Below are 21590 nucleotides of genomic sequence, written 5' to 3' on the forward strand. Positions count from 1 at the left end.
GCCTTGGTGCCTCCTGATTTGGGAGCTGTTAGCCGTCAGTCTGTCTTTGTTGTGTGCTCCAGTTTGCCTCCAGTGCAGCGATCACTGATCACTCTTTTAGTTCTGTTCTGCGTGTGATACTTCCCAAGGATCAACTGCACTTGCAACAACTGCCTGTCCGGTTCGTCTGTACGATCTTATTTCTATGTATTTGGCAGACAGTATAAGTAATGTAGTGTCAGCGGCTCTGTTCAGTTCTCGCCATTTGTCCTGCTGCTTTATGGATTCGTAAATGTCGTTATGGGCGCACTTTAACTGTCGCGTTCGCATACGTGGTGACCAATGTAGAGGTGTATGCTCTGACGTTCCTGCCCCCCCTCCCTAACCGATGTGCATTCAATGACGGTGCAATGTGTAGGGGTCGTTTCTGTGAAAAAATGCCCGACGCCTCGATTACGGAAATGCTTTCTTTTTTGCGGAAAACCGGAGAATCGTAGATATTCATAGGTACTTGCATAGTGTCTACGGAGACCTGGCACTCAATAAAAGCTCTTAGCCGTTGGGCGAGACGTCTGTCATCATCGCAGCGAGGTGTCGCAGTCCTGTTCGATCTAATGCATGCAGGCCAGCCGACCATAGTCGTGAATGCTGCACTGGTGGAACGTGCGGACACCCTCATTCGAGATGGTCGACGGATCACAGTGAAACACCTGGCTGCACAACTGCACGTCTCTGTTGATAGCGGTGACATTCTCGGCCATACGTTGGGGTACTCAAAGGTGTCTGTAAGCTGAGTTCCCCGCCGCGTGACAAAAGATCATGAAGAGCAACGAAGGACCATCTGTGCGGGATAGTTTGCGCGTCATGAGGCTGACCGTGACAGTTTTTTCTCGAACTTCGTCATAGTCGATGAAACATGGGTTCATCTCTTGGAGAGAGAGACAAAATGGCACTCCATGGTGTGGCACCACAACACCACTCCTCCGAAGAAAAAGTGCAGTCATTACCGTGGAGAAAACATCTGGTAGTAAATTATGTAGCGTGTTTGCAGGAAGCCTATTATACACAAAGAAAAACACAACAAACCCACTGAAGTGTGTACATATTAAGGTAACAATGATCTCAATATCTACTCTTCTGCCCCTAACACCCTGCACATGTGTAATTACAGTAAGGTGCAATTTCTTCTGTATAGAATTGCATGTTGGGCAGTTCTGCCCGTTTTATATTTCGTTTTCTGGGTGTGACGTTGTAGGTCCCATCACTTTACAATCTTCCCGTAGTTGTCCTTGTTATTTACCTACCATAAAATCTGCGCATACAAAATTTTATAGTATTTATGGGAGATAATAAGAAACATTATTTTTGTGTGGCAGAAATCTTACAGGCATCCATACTAGGCATCCATGAAGGTTTTGACTATAGCGATGTTCTTCAGACTGCCGTCGGATGAATATTGTTTGAGCGATGTTGAAATACTCGTCCGTCCGTAAAACTGGCTTCTGCGTGCTAATGATAGTCTAACACACTCAACACAGGAGTTTTATCAAAAATGGGTGAAGCTTTAGCTAAACGGACCATCAGCCCTTCTGAAGTGTCTATCGGCGCCTCGTATACCAAACACTTCATCCCCCCCACAAAAAGAAATCCAAAGGAGTGAAGTCGGGAGAGAGCCGTGGTCACTGTACTAGTCCTCCACCCCCAACACGACAATCGGGGAAAATACCACCTAAATGTTCTCTGCTGATAACGATAGAATGTGCTGTGGCCCCTTTTTGCTGGAAGAATAATGGTTTCTAGGCCAGTTTCCAACATTTCCGGTAGTACTTCGTGGAGAATGACAGGCACTGTCCTCCGTCGCCATGTTGGACAGAAGATACAGCCCACTGAAATGGTCGTGTACATTACTAGCCCATATCTCTGTTGATGGTGAAATACAGGAATTTCCACAGCTTTTTCCATCTCTCATAGATAACCATTACGGATGTTCAGTATTCCTTGCGTTGTGAGGTCAGTCTCCTCAGTAAACAATACACATGTTTGGAAATCAATGATGTTTACAGTTTGGTATAGATATTATTGACAGAATTACACGCGCTGAGGAAACTCACAGGTGATAGATAGGTGGTGTACCTTCTGGTACGCGAATGATTCCATGCCAGTCTCGTTTACCACAGGTACATACGGAGGTTCCTCTCTCGTTTGTATTTGGGAGGAAACAGTGGATGCCCCTCGCTGGCATCTCTTAGTTTTTGCCGTGGACGGATAATCTGACTGTGAATTTGCTGCTTAATTCGGACCCATATTCCTATCATATACTGCACTTCACGACATTCTTCTTTCTTCAACTGTTTTTTTTTTTTCGCGTATGGAAACTGAGTGATTTCAAGAACGAGTTTAAGTAAGAGGAAAAACAAACACTCATACAAAGTATTCATGAAGAATTAAATTGTTTCTCCAAAACAACAAAAGGGAAAATTTAATGATTTTACAGCAAAAGAAAACTTTTGATGCTTTCAAAACCAAATAACATAACAGTTCAATGACTTGGCAACAGATTTGCGTGCTAATCTTTCAAATGAATTATTGGATAAACTTATAAGTATGGGGAAGATTTAAAAATAAAATTGCTCTCTGGTTTGTCACAAGATATATATATAATTTAAACCAAAAAGTATCATCAATAGGCGAGGTACAAGAACAGTTCACGGAAAAGGTGAAAGAGGTATCTGGGAGAAGAGAAGACACAATTGTGTCAGAGTATAATTACACTCCCATCTACTGTTTACAAGTTGCAAACAGTTTAGAAAGGTGTTCCTGAACAGGTGCAAGACCTGACATAGCAACTCGGTAGCATAAGTTTAAATACTCAGTTCATAAGAAAAGAGCAGCAAAAGATAGACACGGACATTAAGAAAATAAAGTATAGAGCCGAGGCTCATATGCTAGACCAAGGCAGTACCCTGGCGTAGAAGGCAGTCCAGGAACATACGGGGCTATGTAGATGTGATCGAGGAAGCAATGAAGATACAGAAAGAAGTAAGGAAACAGATCAGAGGTTGAAAGGAGTGGAGGAAAAATCACGGACTAACATCGTTAGTAACACTGAGAAGGAAAGGGAACATTCCACACCAAGCTATCACGTGTCAACAGACAGGATAGACAATCCGAACATCTATCCGCACTTGAGCCCTAGCCTGTCAAGTGAAACGGATCATAAATATAACATGCAGCAGGCGCTGATGACTTCTGTCCGTGTCGCGCAGAGGTATTCGGAAAACGATCCGATACATCAAGACAATGCCACGCCGGAAACGTACAATGCTGCATGCCTTTCTACTTTGCTCGCGGATGAACGCTTATTATGATACAGATAGTTTTCGATTTTTTTTTCTGAAGGTAATCGAACAAACCCAGCCGAGTTCATAAGATCGTTCCCCGAACGTTTTTCCAAGGAACTGGACCGAAGCGCAAAAGATAAGCTTTGTGATAGGGTATACGTAGGCTGAAGTCTCGCTGTGGGCCGCTGACATGGTGAGAACATACGAACAGTTTGAAAGGGGATTCGTGGACAAGTTCCGGTACATCGCAGTAAAAGAGAAACTGAGGTGGTAAGTGTTTATCCCGGTGTCATTCAGTAGTAAACACGGAGAGCTCAGAAGATACTTTTAAAAGCTTCTAAATAAAACCCGTTACTGGACAAACCCGATATCCCACGTACATGTCTTAAAAATTTTGAAAGTACGACCACCTGTTAACATACTTGAGAAATTTATCACCACTCCTGAGCACGATGTGGAGAGTTTCCTCTCATTTCTCGATTCCATTTATCTTATCTACGAAGAGAGACCTGAGCAGCCTCAAACTGACGGCGTGCAGGCCGACCCCACACGAACTAAACGAACAACACGGCGGGAATGGCAACAACAACGAACACTGTTGGCAGCCATATCCCCATCGCATCAGTACCAAGAGGAACCAATTTAGTAACGGAAAGGGACAAAAATTCAAGCGAAGATTTAAAAATAACCAAGGACGGAATTTCAGTGAGTCAGGATTTAATGGCCAGAGAGGTCAGCAAACGTACAAAGTGCTGCCGACTGGGGACAATGACCCGAACGGTAATTGGTAAGGGCAGGACGCAGCCGGGCGACAAAATAATCCCCAATGGTCTGACTGTAATCAATACAATCGAAACCATGTTTCGAATATTGGCTAGGGTCTGGAGAAACAAGACGCAGTTGAGGTTACACCTAATGAGGAGGTCAGTGCTCAGGGTAATTCGGAAAACTCGAACTGATCTCGATGCCCCTTCCGACCGACCCCCCATCCCCCACCCCCCCTTCGTTCGATGACCAGTAATAGGGAGGGGGCATGGAACTAGTCAAAAGCTGTTTTCTTACTCGTAGATACAACGAATGTGATGATATCAGAAATGGCCTGTGTGAGGACGATATTACCAACTGTGTAGGTGAAAATGGAGACACAGCACAGGCAGTACTCAATGCACAAATATTTGGTTTAAGGGTACCCATAATACAGGACACTGGAGCTACCAAGAATATAATTTCACAGCGACTATTTGCCAAGGTACAAAAGTGAGGACACACACCGACATTTCCATTCCACTATTTTAAAATCGAAACAGCTTTAGGGGTAAGTCTGAAGGTGTAATATTTCAGACACGAATTGCTATTCTAATTGATAGCTTCTCTTTACAGCGCATTTTGTGGTTGAAAGGCTAATAGTAAACCGCCTTATTGGCATGGACATCTCTAGGAAGTACTAAGCACAAAGTGACATTGGTAAGGGAAGCGTCATTTTGTTGTGAACGACCAACAATATTCAGTAAACCTAGTCAAATCAAACGCCAGAGAAACCAGACCAAACCACATAAGACTACAATATTCCTATCCCATTGTCATGTTTGTAAACACACAGGGAATTTAGCAATCGCAGGAAGAGGAAACAGGCCATGCCAAGGTAAGTGAGTCACCTTGTCTTACAGAAGAAACAGAAGGAAGAACTGCGAGAGTTTTTAATAGGTTATGCTCATATTTTTGAATGACAACCAGGCACAGTCAAAGGATAGAAACATAAAATGGAGGTGTACCCACACGAAACCTTCTGCTTTTCGTCTTACACCATTCAATGGGCCAAGAAGGAGGCTGTGAGGATTGAGCTAAATAGAATTTTAAACAGGGAAATAATGCAAAAATCCTTATGTCCATATTGTAGCCCCACTTTGGGCGTTAGCAAATCATGTGGTAGGTCCGCCTTGTGCTCGACACAAGAGGAATAAAGAAAATTATTGTGCGTGTCAGGACGCGGCCGATAAGATGGTAGAACAAAGTCTAAACTTCCGTAACATTAAGTACCTCACCACAATAGATTTCTGAGTTTCGTACTGGCAAATTTATTTATACAAAGATAGCCATAATTACTTGCCTTTATATGTGTGAGTCCTGTGTTCTCCCTTTGTTTCAACATCAGTGCAGGCGTATTTATTTGTGCTTACTGATTGCTACCTCCATATGGGCAGAATGCTTAAGACTCTTGGCTCAAATTTTGTATAATTTTTCAGAATACGGAGTCACAGCCGACGTAATGAAGTCACATTTCAGTAAGGAAAGGGTTAAACTTCTTGGACACATTATATCACCTCAATTTATACTTCCAACACTAAGAAGCTCGATGCTATCAGACACTGCCTTGTACCTCAAAATAAGAAATGGTTGATGGGATATCTTGGATTAATATCTTTCTTCTAAAATTTATATCACACAGCTTTTAAATACTGATTTTCTGTTGAACCTTCAACAGAAGCAATGCCAAACTGATTTTTACAACTTTATAGATTTCCTGAATGTGAACATCTTGCACCATCCTGACACTACGCAGGATTCTCTTTTTGCGTACAGGCGCGTCTTCCCAAGGGCTGGGCGCTTGTTTATTCTTGATCACTGACACGAATGGGAAGCTTACTCCCAAGGTAATTAGATTTCCTAGTAGGACTCTATTTGAAGTTGAAAGAGCATATTCTTGTGACTGAACTGGAAGCTGTTGCGGTAATATGGGCGTTCAAAAAGTTCGAGTATTATCTGTGGGGAAAGCATACCAAAGTTTATTGCGACCAACAGTCTTTTTCCTTCCTTCGCACTTGTAAACTCGTACACAGGAATTTCTCTAGTTGTTGTTATTATTTACAGGAATTTGATTCTGAAATTATGCATATCAAAGGTAATCAAAACATAATTTATGATACCTTATCGAGGCTTCCACAAAGTCTAGACGAATTCTTGAAAATCGTTACAACAATTCAGAAGTTAGAGTTTCTGTTGATGAAAGATAAATCACAACAGACCTACCACATTATGATGTGTAAAAGCATGGAGTAATTACAGCAGAAGGATCCCAGATGGCAAAAGGTAAGTCTAAAATTGCTGCAGAAGAATGATGACAGACGAAAAATTTTTTATAGTTTACGAGATATGATTTACCAAGGTTTATTGTTTCACCGACACCACCTGGAGCACAGCCAGCGGTGTGTTTGTTTACCATAGGATAACGTTAACGTCTTTCTATTACAAACTCACAATGTTCGGAGACGCTATTGCGTCTCTAAATGTATTATGAAGATAAAGACATATTGTTACTATCAAAATTTTATTGTTACTATCAAAATTTAAGATGAAAAGTTCTGCTGCTAACACAGAAATGTGTTGTGTGTCGGAAGGCTAAGCACTCATATAAGTTATAACTTTTTGAACTACTTCCAATATTACCTAAAAGACACTTGGAGACAATTTCCCTGGATGTGGCTGGATCATATCCACAAGTGAAAGCAAGTATATGATATAGTGTTGCTCTTTACGGCATACGAAAACCGCAGTACGGACGTGTGCGCTCTTACAAAACTGATAGAGAATGAACTGGGTACCGATAGAAATTTAATATGTGAATACTGAAAGTGTGACGCATCAGTCGCCAACGAATAACTATGCACCTAGTTTTAAATTAGTATGTGAGTGTCCTTTCAGCGAGCGATGCATAGTCGTGTCCTGAGTAAAATAGGGAACAGAATAGTTAGGTGTTTGTACCAAAGCACAAACGCCACACCGAAAATAAATAATTATGAGTATAAATACACTCCTGGAAATGGAAAAAAGAACACATTGACATCGGTGTGTCAGACCCACCATACTTGCTCCGGACACTGCGAGAGGGCTGTACAAGCAATGATCACACGCACGGCACAGCGGACACACCAGGAACCGCGGTGTTGGCCGTCGAATGGCGCTAGCTGCGCAGCATTTGTGCACCGCCGACGTCAGCTCAGCCAGTTTGCCGTGGCATACGGAGCTCCATCGCAGTCTTTAACACTGGTAGCATGCCGCGACAGCTTGGACGTGAACCGTATGTGCAGTTGACGGACTTTGAGCGAGGGCGTATAGTGGGCATGCGGGAGGCCGGGTGGACGTACGGCCGAATTGCTCAACACGTGGGGCGTGAGGTCTCCACAGTACATCGATGTTGTCGCCAGTGGTCGGCGGAAGGTGCACGTGCCCGTCGACCTGGGACCGGACCGCAGTGACGCACGGATGCACGCCAAGACCGTAGGATCCTACGCAGTGCCGTAGGGGACCGCACCGCCACTTCCCAGCAAATTAGGGACACTGTTTCTCCTGGGGTATTGGCGAGGACCATTCGCAACCGTCTCCATGAAGCTGGGCTACGGTCCCGCACACCGTTAGGCCGTCTTCCGCTCACGCCCCAACATCGTGCAGCCCGCCTCCAGTGGTGTCGCGACAGGCGTGAATGGAGGGACGAATGGAGACGTGTCGTCTTCAGCGATGAGAGTCGCTTCTGCCTTGGTGCCGATGATGGTCGTATGCGTGTTTGGCGCCGTGCAGGTGAGCGCCACAATCAGGACTGCATACGACCGAGGCACACAGGGCCAACACCCGGCATCATGGTGTGGGGAGCGATCTCCTACACTGGCCGTACACCACTGGCGATCGTCGAGAGGACACTGAATAGTGCACGGTACATCCAAACCGTCATCGAACCCATCGTTCTACCATTCGTAGACCGGCAAGGGAACTTGCTGTTCCAACAGGACAATGCACGTCCGCATGTATCCCGTGCCACCCAACGTGCTCTAGAAGGTGTAAGTCAACTACCCTGGCCAGCAAGATCTCAGGATCTGTCCCCCATCGAGCATGTTTGGGACTGGATGAAGCGTCGTCTCACGCGGTCTGCACGTCCAGCACGAACGCTGGTCCAACTGAGGCGCCAGGTGGAAATGGCATGGCAAGCCGTTCCACAGGACTACATCCAGCATCTCTACGATCGTCTCCATGGGAGAATAGCAGCCTGCATTGCTGCGAAAGGTGGATATACACTGTACTAGTGCCGACATTGTGCATGCTCTGTTGCCTGTGTCTATGTGCCTGTGGTTCTGTCAGTGTGATCATGTGATGTATCAGACCCCAGGAATGTGTCAATAAAGTTTCCCCTTCCTGGGACAATGAATTCGCGGTGTTCTTATTTCAATTTCCAGGAGTGTATATGTGGGAGTATGATGGTGTTAATGTGTGTATGAAAAATCGACAGTACGCCAGATGTATGAAAAGGTTTGAGTTAGGTCTGGTGCTACCAAATCAAAAGGGGTCGGACCAAGTCCATGTGACTGAGAAGAGCGTCAAGCAATAATTATTCAGTACATCTGCACACGAATACAAGTTATCTCAACATTGCTTTACAGTTGTTGATTGGTACAATACTTGGAGAGACATGCTCATGCACAACACAAAACACGAGAGTGATATCATGTAGCAAAAGGAAGTATAAATCACCGGTACCGAAGGACACTGTTTACAGTCAATGATGATACTTGTATAGCACAATATTGTACTGTCAGAATGTATGAGTAGACAGTAAACATGAAGTAACTGGATTAACACAAGTAGATAATCATGAAATTATGTACTTAGTAGTTCTCTCGTAATGAACGAAGGATTCAGTAGTTGACTAAAAGTGAATGCTTCTTCCTGCCCATAACATTTCCTGTAGACTAGTAGACACATCCTACCAAGTGTGTCAGAGGCGTAGCTAAACGTAGCTGTGTAGGCTTTTCGCGATTTCGTGTTATGAAGCTTTCTTTTCCCAGCTTCTGCAACGATGAATACTCGCGTCGTGTGCGATGTATGGACACAAAACTTATGCACGTCATGTGATAATGTTCTATGCAGATATTTTGTCAATACTGGAAAATGAGGTTGAAAAAATGAGAATCTGTATAATGTTAAAGCAGGACGAGATTATGACTACAGATTGTTCACAAATAAACATTCAAAAGGGTAATTCCCGAGAGCAAAAATGTGTTAAAAATGATAATGTAAAAACTGGAAAATATTACGTGACTCAAAATCACAAGAAACATAGGTAATATTAACTGTCTTGTATGTATAATTTCTGTACAGCGTTTATGTAAATTTTTGTACAATATTTATGAAAAGAATTGTAAACAACATATGAAAATGAATATGTGAGGAGCAAGAAATGGGCGAACCCGTTGTACCAATATATTTTAAAATGTAAATACTTAGGTTATCATAACAATGATGAAATGTAGAAACCGTGACGTAGTGTTCCTCACGACTGCATATGTGAACTAATAATTGTAAATGTGCTACGAACATTTAGTGAAGTTTGAAACACATAAAAAAGGCGTGTGCCAGTGCTGGGCATTAACGAACATTCATATCCTTGGTGGACTCGGGTAACGATAAGAAATTCTATTAGAGAGAGGGTATGGGAACGAATAAAAGCATTGGAGGGTAACTTTGAACACATGCCAGGAACACTCCTCTGACAGTTGATCGTGGTTCAGCCATTGATACATTACCACAGGAACAAATGATGTATCTCCTCGCCACAGTATCGATGGTTCCACCGTGCACAAGCTTCAGCACTCCGCGCTTCAGCAATGGCAAGAACACTTGCGCTGACTCCCGGTAAATAAGTGAAACTGTAGCCCACGCATGTAGAGCTCAGCTTAACTACAGCATCAACAAATTCAAGTGCGCGCACAGCATACATCACGTGAAGTGCGTGCGTTGGAGAATGCCGCAATACGAGGTGCATTCAAGTTCTAAGGCCTCCGATTTTTTTTTCTCCAGACTGGAAAGAGATAGAAACATGCGCATTGTTTTAAAATGAGGCCGCGTTCATTGTCAATACGTCCCAGAGATGGCAGCACCGTACGGCAAATGGAATTTTACCGCCAGTGGCGAGAATGAGAACTGTTTTAAATACTTAAAATGGCGACGTTTTCCTTACTTGAACAGTGTGCAGTCATTCGTCTTCTGAATTTGCGTGGTGTGAAACCAATTGAAATTCATCAACAGTTGAAGGAGACATGCGGTGAGGGAGTTATGGATGTGTCGAAAGTGCGTTCGTGGGTGCGACAGTTTAATGAAGGCAGAACATCGTATGACAACAAACCGAAACAACCTCGGGCTCGCACAAGCCGGTCTGACGACATGATCGAGAAAGTGGAGAGAATTGTTTTGGGGGATCGCTGAATGACTGTTGAACAGAACGCCTCCAGAGTTATCATTTCTGTGGGTATTGAGCACACAATCCTGCATGACGACCTGAAAATGCGAAAAGTGTCATCCAGGTGGGTGCCACGAATGCTGACGGACGACCACATGGCTGCCCGTGTGGCATGTTGCCAAGCAACGTTGACGCGCAATGACAGCATGAATGGGACTTTCTTTTCGTCGGTAGTGACAATGGATGAGACGTGGATGCCATTTTTCAATCCAGAAACAAAACGCCAGTCAGCTCAATGGAAGCACACAGTTTCACCGCCACCGCCAGTGCTGAAAAAATGATGGTGTCCATGTTCTGAGACAGCGAGGGCGTAATCCTTACCCATTGTGTTCCAAAGGGCACTACGGTAACGGGTGAATCCTACGAAAATGTTTTGAAGAACAAATTCCTTCATGCACTGCAACAAAAACGTCCGGGAAGGGCTGCGCGTGTGCTGTTTCACCAAGACAACGCACCCGCACATCGAGCTAACGTTACGCAACAGTTTCTTCGTGATAACAACTTTGAAGTGATGCCTCATGCTCCCTACTCACCTGACCTGGCTCCTAGTGACTTTTGGCTTTTTCCAATAATGGAAGACACTCTCCGTGGCCGCACATTCAGCAGCCGTGCTGCTATTGCCTCATCGATTTTCCAGTGGTCAAAACAGACTCCTAAAGAAGCCTTCACCGCTGCCATGGAATCATGGCGTCAGCGTTGTGAAAAATGTGTACGTCTGCAGGGCGATTACGTCGAGAAGTAACGCCAGTTTCATCGATTTCGGGTGAGTAGTTAATTAGAAAAAAAATCGGAGGGCTTAGAACTTGAATGCACCTCGTAGAATAGAAACTAGAGATTCTCAATTCTAATGCGCCTGTTGACACAAATCTTAATTTTTTTTAATTTTAGTATTAATAATTTGTGAAGTGTACATTAAACAAAATTAGAATTATGTCTTACGTAATGGCACGTTCCGGTAGTAAATGACGTAAACTTGGCCAAGAATAAAGGTCTCAGTACTCTGACTGGCCACGAGTTTAAAGTACAAAAAGGTGCAAGTAATGCAGTCAACCACCACTATATACTGACGTCCAGTGATATGAATCACGCAGTGGAGGGAGGGGAGGGGGCCAGTTTTGTATGTTCTTTAAATGGCCTACACACATAAATAAATATTTGTAATTATTCTAATTCGCACCTTCCCCGTGCAGCAGAGCTGCCTTAGAGAGGTATGATAATATCTAAGCTGACAGAAAAGTGGAAGGTATGCTTTCGATGTTTTGTGTACCTCAATTGCTTTTTTCACCGATATCGGTGCCTGTCGGTCTTCTGAGCTGGTGCGATGACCACGTATGTCCTCGCACTCCCAATATTGTCTTAATTAAAAGTTATAATACGTGGAAGTCAAAGGTTCTCATTCTCCTACAGAGTTACATCCTAGTCTCCACATCCTGATGCGTCGAGGACTTGCATGTTTAAATGGATCCCTTCGGAGAAGAAGTCGATACGAAGAGACAAAAACCTACGCTGCCAAGCCGGTATTCTTGTACATCGTTGAGGAGACGAGGTAAGTATCAAGCCGTGCAGCAAAACACAAAGGAATTAATCGTCAGTGTTCCAGAAATGCCACAACGGTTCTTAACCCTCACGCATCCTTACATGGGTACGTTTCTAGACTTACAAATTCTTGTGCGGCAAAACGGGTGTTGCATAGCTAAGTGTTCTCTCTCTCCATAACCACTTGAGGCGTGAATGGGAACACTCCTGCGGATGTCGAAAGAGATCACATCGCATGAGTAGCAACTTAGAGATATTGCTCATAGCGTCAATAAAGAGCGTCACTATCGGAATTTGCAAAGCTTCGATTTCGTCACTAGGACCGAATTAAGTAGTTTCTCTGTGAGTAGAGTGAGTGGAGTCTGAGGCATACTGAAGCGCTTCTTTACGAACGGATGCAGGAGTTTCTCTTCGTGGCTTATGAGCAAACAGAAATCTCGACTCGTGTTCTAGCTCTAGGAGTTTGCGGACTACTGTGTAGACAGAATTTCTAGGTGTGCAGTGTGCAGCCTCAGCAAGGTGACCGACGGCAGCGATCGGATCGGCGCTGTACTACCACGTGTCGCAGCACCGTAATCGGTGGTATATGCACCGCGGATTGGGAGATAGATAAACAGCCAGAGCAACTGTGTAGTATTCCGTTTGCAACTTCTCTGAGCTGTATAATAAATAGGGGTGCGATTTGAGGAAAGTCATTGAAGTTCTCGCAGTCTCAAACCTAGATTAAGTGTAGGATTTAACATTCTGTATTGGATTTATACGTGTACTTCATTTTCCTGTAGTTTGAAAATAAATAATTTTACGGTATCTAGTTGTATTCATGTTAACAGAATATCTGTTCAACATTATCTATCTCCTAATTAAGCTAGAGTAGAATATTTTTGCAAGTACCTGTCTCATCTGATGTGTTCCTCTAGGTACAGACTGTCAGTGGGTAAGCTGTTTTTAATTCATTTATAGGTGTGATATTTCCGTTGTGGTCACAGATTCGGCAGCAGCACATATACACGTAGTATCTACACTACAACACCTGGAATTATGTGCACTGAAACGCCAAAAATCTGGTATAGGCATGCGTATTCAAATACACGGATACGTAAACAGGCAGATTACGGCGCTGCAGTCGGTGTCGCCTATGTAAGACAACAAGCGTCTGTCGCAGTTGTTAGATCGGTTATTGCTGCTACAATTCCAAGTTATTAAGATTTAATTGAGTTTGAACGTGGTGCTTTAGTCGGCGCAAGAGCGGTGGGACACAGTATCTCCGAGATAGCATTGAAGCGGGGATTTTACCGTACGATCATTTCACGAGTGTATCCTGAATATCAGTCGTCGCTGGGGCCGGAAAAAGATTCTGCAAAAACAGGGCTAACGACGACTGAAGAGAATCGTTCAGCGTGACAGAAGTGCAACCCTTCCGCAAAATTGCTGCAGATTTCAATGCCGTGCCATTAACAAATGTCAGGGTGCGGACCATTCACAAAGCGTCATCGATATGGGCTCTCGGAGCCACTGGTGTTCCCTTGATGACTGTACGACACAAAGCCTTACGCCTCTGCGGGGCCCGTCAACACTGACATAGGACTGTTGAGCACTGGAAACATGTTGCCTGGTCCGACGAGTCTCGTTTCAGATTGTATCGAGCGGATGAACGTGTACGGGTATGGAGACAACCTCATAAATCCAAGGACCCTGCATGTCAGCAGGGAACTGTTCAAGCTAGTGGAGGCTTTGTAATGATGTCGTGTTTGTGCAGTTGGAGTGATGCGGGACCCATGATACGTGTAGATACAACTCTGACAGGTGACTGACTGATCACCTGCAACCATTCAAGTCCATTCTGAATTCCGACGGACTTCAAGCAGGACAATGCCACACTCCACACGTCCAGAATTGCTGCAGAGTGGCTCCAGGAACACTCTTCTGAGTTTAAACACTGCCCTGGCCACCAAACTCCACAGACATGAACATTATTGAGCATGTCTGGGATGCTTTCCAACATGACGTTCAGAGGAGTTCTCTAACCTCTCGTACTCTTACGGGTTTATGGACAGCCCTGCAGGATTCATGGTGTCAGTTTCCTCCAGTACTATACTTCAGACACTAGTCGAGGCCTTGCCACGTCGTGTTGCGGCACTATAGCGTGCTCGCGGGGCCCTCACGACATTAGACAGATGTACCACTTTCTTTGGCTCTCGAGTGTATAAGACAACGTCGACTCTGGTTCGGCATAGTTCATAAATAGGTATTTTTGTGAGTACTCGTGACTCTGCCAGGCACTTAATGGTGAATAGCAGAGTAATCACGTAGATGTAAATGTAGAAATAAATGGCTCTAAGCACTATGCGACTTCACTTCTGAGGTCATCAGTCGCCCAGAACTTAGAACTAATTAAACCTAACTAACCTAAGGACAACACATACATCCGTGCCCGAGGCAGGATTCGAACCTGCGACCGTAGCCGTCACGCGGCTCCAGACTGAAGCGCCTAGAACCGCACGGCCACAACGGCCGGCTTTGTAAATGTAGATACTACCAACAAATAATGTTGTTGGAAAATTAGTTGGTAGGAGGACTGTCCCTGACATCAGTAACTTAGAATTTAATTACATGGAACTGCAACTTGTTTTGCTCGGTATCACATATTGTAAATTCACGCCACAGAGTTAGTTGCATATGTATTAACGAGATTTTTCTTTTTCAGAATTTTTAGTCGGTTCTGTCTCCACACTTTATTTTCTGTCGATGTTGTGTGTTGTGTTTGTTGTTTTGTATATTAGGTGTCTGTGTGTTTACCACAGAAATTTTGTACAGACATTTAGAATGCTGAAAACTGTCGGAAACATTTAGGCACGGTCAGATACATTTCAAATCCACTTAGTTCGTAGTAATTTTATGTGTTTATGTTTTATTATTTCCGTTACGTTTCGTGTATGTGGAGAGTGCAGACAGCGGTGTTTATGTTTACACGAAATAAAGCGTGTAACGCTGGCGAAAGCCATACCTTAGAAAACGGAGATCACATGGCGCAAAAGCGTGATGCACGAGAAAGTATTTTGGTTGAGGCGTACAGCATCATTCTGGCTGGATAACTAGATCCTGACGACCATATTTAGATGATACTAGTTGAGATAAGGAAGTTGAGGCTGAAGTAACGGTTCGGAACTATCTTGTATATCTGTCAGGCAGTCCAAAAATTCAGAGGAAACATTTTAGTCGGCCACTGTCACTTGGATTGGGACATGGCGGTCTTCTAGAAACCTCCGGATGTGAAATGTTTGATCGGCAACACGCAGGACCACGAAATGAAAGACTGTTGCCCATAATTTTCAATGGAGGCAGAGAAACCCGGGATATAAAAATGAGTAATGATGAGTAATGAGACATCGTGCATACTCAAGTACTTAAAGGAGTTGAAACGAAACGCAGAGAAAATACGAAACGTCCACAAGTAGAAACCGAGAAAACATAGAAAGAGATCGGTAAAACACTGAAACAGATGCAGATGGTAAGAGTAGAAACTCGAAGGAAAATTAGACAGTTTGATGGTATTCCGTGCTTAATTAAAATAGGAAATCATTGAGGTGAAGAAAGAGGCGAAGGATGAGAAAATTATTGCAAGGGGCGCTAGGAGAATTGCAAAAGCATGTGCGGAAACTCGAAATACCGCGAAAGCAGGGAAATCCGCAGCGGAATAAACAAACTAGATCAATAGAAATGACAGCACTCAGACAGAGTGAGGATGTGCAAGGCAGTGTACATAGCGTACCAGTAGTAGTTCGGCCATCAAGAACATCCCACCGGTCAGAACCTGTGATTCCACTAGGCCGACCGGATAAGGGACCGGTATGACAAAAACGTTCAGATCTGGAATCGTAGCAATATAATAACTGCATTCCACTTAGAAGATGCGACTCGTATATTACGGATACGAGCGGGTCACATCACCGAGTGGAAGCAGAACGCTAACGAAACAGGCGGTCGTGCGCACGATTTACCGTACTTGAAGGGAAACCGAAGTGCCATTTGACCCCAGGTGTTATTTCTATAAGAAAATTCCAGCAATACAAGGAAGAAGGCAGCACTTTACATCCCCGAAATTCCACAGAACAAGTCGCCGAAGCCGTACCTCCATACTGTCAAAATCTGCAAAAGACAAATTTTGTCTGCGCACTTCTAAAAGGTGCGGTGACCGAAACGATGCGAAAAATGATTAAGTCATGCAGAATGTATCACGAATTTAAACGTGCGTTCTTAACTCTCTGCTGGTCTCAGGCGACACATGACAGAATAAAACATAAGCTCATGATAAGTAGAAATTTCCGACTGGAGCACAAAGAAAAATCAGTACTCTAAGTGCCATGTACCGACAGCGAAGTCATTCGCATGTGTTTCACAAAACTACCGCCGTGCTCACAGGCATATGTAGAGATGATGTTGAAGCATTCAAACGAATTTTGTAGCAGTTAGAATTTGCGATGAACGAGAAACAGGCATTTAACAAAAGACGACAGAGCGAGGCAAACTTTGAGCACCCGCGTAACAACAATAACGAGGAAATGAACGAAATGGCATAACAACTGAAACAAACCACTTTATAACGATTCACCGCCCCGAAATCAGAGAGATAGTGGGTCACATTTTCAGCGAAGTGAAACTGTGCAAAACGAGACACAGCCAGGCGTTCAGGTCGTGGAGCTCCGTCCACTCAATCCAGGTCGCGCAACGGAGGAAGAAGGCAAGACAAAATTGAGTAACACAGAAAGCGGGAAGGGCCGCTTGTCAACCCGCAACGGAAATCCGAATCAGTCATCTGAAACTGTTAGATTATGAGAACATTTCAGTTCTGTTAGTTGAGAAAATGTAGACATAGAGAAAGTATGATATGAACCCGGTTATTACACCTTGAAGAAGGTGACATAAACGGGGATCTATTCTAGATAGTAGGAGTCAGCTTTCTCCAAAGAATTATTCAATACTTGCGCAAAATATTGAAATATACCAAACCATGTTGCAATTGACGTGCGAAGAGTACAAGCTCGAAGCAAATTTCTTTATGGTGCCTAATTTGGGAACTGAGAGAATTATCGGGCTGGATTTTCTGAGTGAGCATAAGTCGGTAATGGACACTGGCCGCGGACGTGTCACAGTAGAAGAGGAAGGTCTGATCAGCATTCGATTTGATGAATAAGCTATGAAAGGGACAAATTCCCTCTGGCTGTGTGAAATTGCAGATCGAGAGCCCGGTCAGTGATACAGTCGAGCAGCACCCGAGGTATAACGGGCACAGATATACTAGCGACAGGGACAACACGGAAATTTCAGAAGTCAACTGGGCCATAGACGTCAAATTAGCCGACATTATCGGAATCGCAGGTCGGAGACGGAAGAACTGGAGGCGAACTGTGGCTCAATGCTGAAGTATTCTTGCCAAAACCGACGTATATTAAAGGCTTGTAATACAGGTTTAATGTAAAAGCACACAAACGAATCAGAGTCGTGCCACACGCTTCTCAACTGGGTTAAAGGAAAAAGTATTTATAGAGCTACAAAGGATGATGGGTGATGGTGGAACTGAACAAGCCACATCTATGTAAAACAGTCCCCTCACGGTTGTGGACAAACGGAACAGCAGTATCCGCCTAGTCCTAGGTTCCAGACAAATTAACTCAATAATTGTGGAAAAAACAGGCAGACCCTAGAAGTTGGACGCGCTCCTACAAAAATTTCAGAGAGTATCGATTTTTTCTTCGATAGACCTCAGATCAAGCTTCTGGTAGATCAAACTGGCACCAGAATGTCGAAAGCATTCTGCCTTCATTGTATTTGGCAGGTGTTTTCAGTTCAAAAGACTGCTACCTCTCGGCCTCCGTGTCTTATCTGCGGCATTTGTTAGTAGCTTATGTACAACACTGGATGACAAACTAAGAGAATAGCTAGCTACGTCGAAGAAATTTTAAGAGGGGAATTATCATGGACATAGCAGAATGAGGTGTTAGGAGCGCTACTAGATAAAATGTGACAACATTGAGTTACCGTAAACATCAAAAAGTCGTGTGTCGAGACTAAGAAGGTTCACTTCCTTGGTCTTATTATTTTTGTGGAAGGCATAGCGCTCGACTCAGATAAACTAGGGGCTGTAGCTGAGTTTGGTATGCCACAGAAACGTAAGCACCTTCGTGGATTCTAAGACATTGTAAATTTTTTATGGAAGATTCATTTATACACTCCTGGAAATTGAAATAAGAACACCGTGAATTCATTGTCCCAGGAAGGGGAAACTTTATTGACACATTCCTGGGGTCAGATACATCACATGATCACACTGACAGAACCACAGGCACATAGACACAGGCAACAGAGCATGCACAATGTCGGCACTAGTACAGTGTATATCCACCTTTCGCAGCAATGCAGGTTGCTATTCTCCCATGGAGACGATCGTAGAGATGCTGGATGTAGTCCTGTGGAACGGCTTGCCATGCCATTTCCACCTGGCGCCTCAGTTGGACCAGCGTTCGTGCTGGACGTGAAGACCGCGTGAGACGACGCTTCATCCATTCCCAAACATGCTCAATGGGGGACAGATCCCGAGATCTTGCTGGCCAGGGTAGTTGACTTACACCTTCTAGAGCACGTTGGGTGGCACGGGATACATGCGGACGTGCATTGTCCTGTTGGAACAGCAAGTTCCCTTGCCGGTCTAGGAATGGTAGAACGATGGGTTCGATGACGGTTTGGATGTACCGTGCACTATTCAGTGTCCCCTCGACGATCACCAGTGGTGTACGGCCAGTGTAGGAGATCGCTCCCCACACCATGATGCCGGGTGTTGGCCCTGTGTGCCTCGGTCGTATGCAGTCCTGATTGTGGCGCTCACCTGCACGGCGCCAAACACGCATACGACCATCATTGGCACCAAGGCAGAAGCGACTCTCATCGCTGAAGACGACACGTCTCCATTCGTCCCTCCATTCACGCCTGTCGCGACACCACTGGAGGCGGGCTGCACGACGTTGGGGCGTGAGCGGAAGACGGCCTAACAGTGTGCGGGACCGTAGCCCAGCTTCATGGAGACGGTTGCAAATGGTCCTCGCCGATACCCCAGGAGCAACAGTGTCCCTAATTTGCTGGGAAGTGGCGGTGCAGTCCCCTACGGCACTGCGTAGGATCCTACGGTCTTGGCGTGCATCCGTGCGTCGCTGCGGTCCGGTCCCAGGTCGACGGGCACGTGCACCTTCCGCCGACCACTGGCGACAACATCGATGTACTGTGGAGACCTCACGCCGCACGTGTTGAGCAATTCGGCGGTACGTCCACCCGGCCTCCCGCATGCCCACTATACGCCCTCGCTCAAAGTCCGTCAACTGCACATACGGTTCACGTCCACGCTGTCGTCGCGGCATGCTACCAGTGTTAAAGACTGCGATGGAGCTCCGTATGCCACGGCAAACTGGCTGACACTGACGGCGGCGGTGCACAAATGCTGCGCAGCTAGCGCCATTCTACGGCCAACACCGCGGTTCCTGGTGTGTCCGCTGTGCCGTGCGTGTGATCATTGCTTGTACAGCCCTCTCGCAGTGTCCGGAGCAAGTATGGTGGGTCTGACACACCGGTGTCAATGTGTTCTTTTTTCCATTTCCAGGAGTGTATATACAAACTACCCACCCCAAAAGTTTGTGCACTGCCGGAAAAAAAAACATTTGTTTGGGATTAGGCAGCCGAGTGGGAATGCCATAATCTACAGGCAGCACCACTCAAAACACCAGTTCTTCGCACCTAAGCCTCGCTGAAGGTTTTAGCATGGCAACAGAGCTCAAAGACGGGCCTTTTTTGTCACTGTTTCAAGAATATGCAGAGAAACGGGAAATGACTCACAAAACGTTCAAAGCGGGAGCTGTGAGCTCGCGAAGTGTGAACGCACTTGTTCATTAACGGAGCTACAGAAGCACTGGCGGCCGTCTGGAGCTTTCAGAAATTTCGTTACTTCTTGTGTGGACGCAAAACTGAAGCGCACACAGATAATAAACCGCGATAGTTTCTCGGGACAGCTAAACTCACGTGTAGGCGCATGAGGCGATGGGTGTCAGTGCTTCAGGAGGGAAGCCATAGGGTAATCCAGGCGTACTTCAACAGGTATCACCCTAGCTCGGAGCCGTGCGAGTGCATTATGAAATGTTTAGGCAGTTTATGCAGACTAGATTGCGCTAAGAAACACTCCACTTGGGATGTGCAGTTGAAAGACTTAGACGATGTCGGAAATTAGTTCACTCATAGTGCGGCACGACAGTTACGGATGGCAGTGTTGAAAAGCAAACAGCCACCCAAGTTGATCGGAGACATAGTGGACTTCCCGGCCACAACTCGACTGACGCGTGAGAAAACTGTGAAGCAAGCGCTCCACTGCGTCCAGACTGCTGTACACAAATGTAAAGAGAGGGCCGACAAGACGACAACTGTGAGTCAGTTTCACTCTGGACAAAAATCTCGTAAAATCCTATCGATTCTCGAACAGACAGAAAAGGATGTGAAATAAGTTTTTCTCCACATACTGTGGACCGATGCGAGGACATCGCACTGCTCACACGAGCTCAGTCGCGCTCGAGAGTGTAAAATCTGGAAAAACATATTGCAGTCCACCGCGTGAGCCACCTCAATGCGTCTGTGGAATAGAGACGGTAGCATCTAGAAATTGCAAATAATGTAGAATAGAATGGACGCACATAAATATTATCATAAAACACAAAATAACGAAAGTTAGTAGCAACGTTTCCAGCTTAACGAATAATGCGCTCATTTGTATCGTCAGAAGATCTGGCAAAGTGCAATTAAATAATATATTTGAAATAAAAATGTACCATTAAGATATAACACTAACACCAGAACACGGTTGTGTCTCTTTTTTACAATGTGCAGTCATTCCTTCCTTTTCCAAAATGAGTCTGGTGGACAGGACTGTTCTACCGTTTGAAGGACGTATAGCAAGGAGTAAGGTGTGATGAAACACACTAAGGGGAAGGCAATATGAACTGAAAATATCTTCGATATGAGAAAATCTTCTTCGGAAGTCAGGACGTTTGATTATTTGGTTCAGCAACACTTGAATATGATTTCAGGATTAGGGTGACATAAAGGCGTGAGGTTTTTCTTGCCCGAGTCACCGTGACTTGGTTACCATTATGGTACTTCTCATTGCCAGACCGATGTGGATCGTCGACATAATCTGTTCTTTCAAACACGCATGAAAGGGTAATAAAGATGTGTTACGTTCGCGAATGTTTTTCTGCCGCACACAAAGCGTCCATCTGACTCTCCCACCATCAAACGAACGCCTGCTTAACTTAGAGCCTACATGGCGCGTGAAACTCGATAAAGTATAAACTTTTTGTCAAAGATCGTATCCCAATCTACATCTACATCTATACTCTGCAAATCACCATGAGGTGCATAGG

Source organism: Schistocerca cancellata, chromosome 2, assembly GCF_023864275.1.
Source record: "Schistocerca cancellata isolate TAMUIC-IGC-003103 chromosome 2, iqSchCanc2.1, whole genome shotgun sequence".
Taxonomy (NCBI): Eukaryota; Metazoa; Arthropoda; class Insecta; order Orthoptera; family Acrididae; genus Schistocerca; species Schistocerca cancellata.